We start from the raw sequence: 6,000 nt of genomic DNA, 5'->3' as shown, positions 1-6,000 counted from the left end.
TGTGAGCCAGGCTCCCTCCGTCCATGGCGTCTCCTTCTTCTTGGGCTTCAGATGTCCCTGCACCAACCATGGTGGGAAAGACCACTGGCAGATCAACACACTGGCCTGGAAGGGGCATATGCAACTTCCATTCCACTCCATTGGTGAGAGCTAGTCACTGGCTCCACCAAGATGCAGGGGCGGCCGGGGGCTACAAATAACCCCCCATGTGGACAGCACCTCCTACACCACGGAAGAAGGAGCCCAAATTACTGAAGCTGGCTCTGCAAAAAGCAGTACGAAAAAGTTCAAAAGACTTGCTTTTTGCTGTTCCCAAATTTTCTGTGCACAGGAATCCACATATGGTCTAAACAATAAAAATGCAAAACCCTCACCCCATGCCCAGGGCTTTGCACCCAACAGGTCTGGGCATGGGGCCCAATATTCTGCACTTTTAACTAGTACCCCCAGGAGATTCTGCTGAGGGCTCTTTGAAAATACAACTACAGAGCCTCTGAGTTTATGTGCTAAGTCGTTTCAGCTGTGTCTAACAGTTTGTGACCCTGTGGACCATAACCCACCAGGCTCCTCTGTCCATGGGATTCTCCAGACAAGAATACTGGAGTGGGTTGCCATGCCCTCCTCCAGGGGATCTTCCTGACCCAGGAATCAAATCCACATCTCTTATGATTCCTGCATTGTCAGGCAGGTTCTTTACCACTAGCATCACCTGGGAAGCCCTTAGGACAGTTAATAAAAGATTTGTAAATAGCGTTGATCAGGAGAAAGAGGAGAACACTCTGCAGCTTCAAGGACATTAGTTTCTGGAGGACCCAGTTGGATGTCCAGGGACTCTCCTGCTCTGTGTTGTGTGACCTTGGGAAAGAAGGAGTCACTCACAGTCACTTTGGTAAACATGGTCACTTCTTCACTGGAAAAGTCATAACACTGCATATATTTAACTGAGTGATCAGACATCCTGCTCAAACTTTGCTCCATGCTTTCTAAAGAAGTGTATCTTCATGCTCAGGGTTGAATATCGTGCCTACAGATTGCAGCGAACAGTCTTCTCACAGCACATGATGAACACCTGCAAAACGCCCAGCCTTGTGCTGAACACAGGCGCAAGAAAGAGGAGAACAAATTTGCCCCAGGAAACCAGGTCTTCTAGACAAAGTGGCACATATAAACTGAATGAGGACATGACAGGGACCAGGAGAGAAGCACAGATTATGTGTGGGCAGACCAACGAGGAAAGCAGCTTGTGCAGTGGCTTAGGAGCTCCTGGCATGCTGGTTAACCCTCACTGACCATGTGGGAAGGGCACGTTTTCTTGTTTAATGACAGTAGGCACCCAAGAGCTACAGAAGGTATCAGACAAAATAAAATGACAAATGTACAATGTCGACTAGGAACAGAAGCAGGCCATTTTGAGAAATAGACGTGCATTTTTTCGCTGTTCCTAGATAGGGTGGTATAGCCATGCTAGCATGACACCTAAAAACAAGACAACAGAGAAGAAACCTGTTCCAGCGCCCCCATCAGAAACGCACCGTCTTTGGACAGCTCACAGCTTTGGAAGGCTCATTGCATTGTTCCCATCTGTTGAACAGAGATGCTAAGTCCTTTCCCTTGTGAAGATGCTCATGGGGTAGGAGCAGCGGTTGCCAGGGTAACAGCTGGATCCAGGTGCTCTCCCCATCCCCATTCCCATGTTGGTCCTGCCTTCCAGGCCTGCAGACTCTTTCTGGCCATGGAGCTGTCCGTGGTCCTCACACTCTCTGGTCACATCCTCTGAAGTATCAACTTAACTCTTCAGCTGAACTTTTCTTTGCATAAAGTGTAATTGCCCGCTCCCCTAACAAAGAGTGGAAAACATTAGTAGTACTTCCATGAGGTCGAATAGGCAGAGATAACTGCTGGTGAGCCTGAGGGACTGTGCCTCTAGAAACTTTGTTTGCTATTCATCAACCTAACTGCAGAAAAATAGAATGGAAAGTTTTAATTATCCTGACAGCCAGGGTTTCAAAGGCATGGAGACATTTGAGGCTGTCTGACAAGAGCATCAGATGAGCTAAAATCACAGAAGAGAACGAGTGTATGTGAAGGCAGAATTCTCTTTTTTTCAAAAAAGGTGGATCTTGATGTTTCTCCCCCATGATTTCAGGCAAAATGCACCATTACAGCCTGTGTGCAATACACTTAGAATGTAAGAGAGTGGAGGCTGGCTCTTTACAGGGCATCTTGATATGCTCAAAAAATTAATCCTTTCTACTTCTATCGGGTGGCAACACGGCTCTGAGATGTGGGAGCAGGTTTGTGGGCAGGAGCTCCTGAGAACACACCTGTGGGGGAACAGCAGAAGACCCCCAGGTGGAAGGATCTGCAGAGAAGACGGCCCTGCAGTGCCAGCCCAGGGGAAGCAAGTGGGCGCCTCTAACCTGGGCTGGGCGGCATCCCGTCTGTGGATGGGGGACCCCCAGCAGCAAGCCCCCCAACGTGTGGCTGTGCTCCAACCTCTCGCTGCCCTCCTCCTCTCCTCACTCCTCTCATCAGCCCTCCTCTGTGTCCCGCACCGTTGAAGAGACCTTTCCATATGCTTGCTGAAGACCCCACCCCCGAAGACACAGGGGTCTGGTTCCTGGAGACTCGCTCCAACCCCCCCACCCCTGAAGACGTGGGAGTCTGCTCCCTGGAGACTCACTCCATCCCCCGCCCCTGAAGACTCAGGGATCTGGTCCCTGGAGACTCGCTCCACCCCCCCCACCCCTAAAGACTCGGGGTCTGGTCCCTGGAGACACCCCTCCATCCTCCCACCTGAGCTTCCAATCCTCTTGGCTTCACGACAAGGACTCTGATTGGTTAGATTCCCTTGCAATTGTTTTCAGTCAAATAAATGGAGAATGAAAGTACAAAACTTTATCTTCTTCTTCTTCTAATGTGATATTTTATGTACAGAATTATGTTATAATAAAAAATTCTCTGTGCTCTATAAAACAGCTGATTTAAAGCTTAGCGGGAAATATCTCGCTTTCTTGGCTAAGACCAGCTGCTAAAGGGCAGTAAAACACTTATGTGCATGAGAACACATCCAACTCACTCAATCTTGCAAAAATATTCTTTAATATCCATGTGTCATTTCTTTAGAAAGACTGAAGGGTAAGGATATATGGTGCCTGTAAAGATGTTTTCTCCAAGAGTGTCTACTTTCCCCATCGTTTCTAAATTAGACAATTCCATTGATGACTTTTTAGCTTCCTATGTCCTATGAGTTTTTGTTGTTGTTGTTCAGTCACTAAGTCATGTCTGACTCTCTGCAACCCTATGGCCTGCAGCACACCAGGCTTCCCTGTCCTTCACTATCTCCAGAGATTTGCTCCAACTCATGTCCATTGAGTCAGTGATGCCATCCAACCATTTTACCATGTCCCTATTTAAATATATGAACTTATAATGACACTCTATATGATTATCTCAAAGAATTTACATCAGTTCAGTTCAGTCACTCAGTTGTGTCCAACTCTTTGCGACCCCATGAACTGCAGCATCCCAGGCCTCCCTGTCCATCACCAACTTCCAGAGCTTGTTCAGACTCATGTCCATCGAGTTAGTGATGCCATCCAACCATCTCATCCTCTGTAGTCCCCTCAACTCATGTCATTTACATCAATACTTAGGCTTTTGAATCATAAGATAGTGTTCTAAGTGGACAAAAATCTTAAAATAATCATATTTTTAAGTGAACGCTCATTATTCATTATTCAGTACCAAAGGTACAAAGAAGGGCATGAGAAAAATGTTATGAACTTGAATAGAAAATAAAATTACACCAGACATATTAATATTTCCTGGATGAATCCCAGTAACAAGATTTAATTCCAACAGACATTTCCAGCCATGCTTTATACAAGAACCCTGTTGATACATACTAGGACCAGCCTAAAGCATCCTAACCCCACCATGGGATCAAATAAGTCAGAACACACTGACAGGAAGAAGGGGGGACACGTCCTTAAGGGGAATATATCTAATAAATAAACATAGAAGAAATGAGAGAAATGGAAAGTCACTATTATGACACCTCACTGATTACTGTCACAGGCAAGATCCATCAGTCTGTGCATCCCTCACACTTACTCCACAGACTTCAAATACCAGCTGGAGTCTCGGTTTAACAAGGGGAGGCAGGGAAGCATAGCCCAAAAGCACACAGTGGCCCATTTGGAAGCACTAGAGAAAAGAAAGTGCCTTTTTAAACCATCTAGAAGGGGCAAAATGTCCCTTCCAAAACGGGGCCAGAGGACAAAAAGTGTGGTGCTTATGACGTGAAGAAGGCTGGACAGACAGACAGCAGGAGAGGACGGAGAGCGTCCCTAAGGCCCTCACACCCCCAGGCCCTCACAAGCACGTTTCCAGCAAGCCTGACCACTTGCAACCTCCCACAACGCTGACCTCAAGGGGGACAGCTGATGGAGTCCTGACCGTGGTCCCACGTTGTGACGACCACCCAAAGGGGGTCAGTGACCCTCGGATTCACACTCAGGAACACCGTTTCCAGATGACTCAGACTCCACCCAGAAGAAAGCCGATGGCAACCCTAGTCCCCCACCCCCAGCCAGCAGCTGGACCCGATGGCCAGGGGCCCTGAGGATGGGCATCACAGCTGCGTCTCCACAGACACAGTGAGAAGAGACCAAGCAGCAGAAGGAAACAGACAATTGGAAAATGACATTTTCAGAGCAAAATGCCTATAAGTCTGTCCACTAAAGGAAAACCGCCTCCACAAAGCCCGTCCCTCACTGTCCACTGAGGACATTAAAAAGAGGCTGCCGGTCTTCCAGACTTTAACACCATACGTGGCAGAAGGGAGAAGCCCGAAACATTTATACGAGTATAAGATGCGACGTAACCAGTGGTTCCTCCTTCAATTGCAGGTGTTTCCACATTACGGCTGAGCTGAAGCCCTCTCTCAGTATTCTATAGGCAGCGGTTCTGGCCTGGGCAGGTTCCGGCCCCAGCTTCTCCCTCAAGTGCTGCCTGATGTTTACAGTCTGATGGAGGTTCCCCTGGAAGTTCTATGGAAAAGTGAAAATAAAAAACACTTTCACACTTTATACTGGCATATTTTTGCAGTTCATCAGTTTGTGAAGGTAATCCCACCGCAACCACTTCCCCTGAAAAGTCAGAGGACCTGCTTGTTCAGTCTACAGGTCTGCAGGGCACATGGACCCTGCAGAAGCACATCACGAATGTTCTCACAGACAGACCAGACCAGCAGGCAAAGTCATCCCGGCAGCGAGTGAGTGACAGGGGCCAAGGAGGCTGAGCGGGAGGCCCAGAGCTGGTCCCAGGTACACTGTGGGTCCGTGGAAGGCTGCAGGGAGGGCATGTCCGAGGTGCCTAGGAAGCCCGGGCAGGGCAGGGATGAGGCGCAGGAAACCCAGGGGCGCTCGACCTTCTCACGGACACAGGACAGCCCTGACTGAACCAACCCGTCTCCTTGCCCCAGGAGACACCCCAGGCCTGTGGGCATGGGTGCGTCAGGGGCCCTGTGAAACCACATTGCGAAGCCCTTAGGCCCAAAGAGCTTTTCCACACCCGCACACGCCCAAGGTCAGGAGGCAGGTGTGTCCTGACATCTGAGCCAGGAATGGCCACTGGGGGGCCGTGCTCACTGGGAGCTGGGGCTCCAGACAGGCGCCGGGGTGCTGACCCTGCGCCCTCTCCTCATGCCCCGCGCCTCTCCAGTGACCGTCCAGGACACCCACCTCCAGGCGCCCTGGACGCGTCTACACTGTGGCCTTCTGGCAGCAGTGGGGCCACCAGCTTCGCCCAGGCCTCTGGGATGAGGAGGGTCCCCCCTTTCTCTTCCCAGCTGCCCCCCGCCACCAGAGTCAGCAGCCCCGCCGAGCACAGACGGAGCTACGTTAAGCGGGGCCGCGGCACCAGCGGGCAGGACCCACGCCCAGCGCCAAATGCAGAACAAGCTGGAGCCTAGAGCCAGACCTGGAGGGTCGGAGT

Source organism: Muntiacus reevesi, chromosome 4 (assembly GCF_963930625.1).
Source record: "Muntiacus reevesi chromosome 4, mMunRee1.1, whole genome shotgun sequence".
Taxonomy (NCBI): Eukaryota; Metazoa; Chordata; class Mammalia; order Artiodactyla; family Cervidae; genus Muntiacus; species Muntiacus reevesi.
This window is presented reverse-complemented; position numbering follows the sequence as displayed.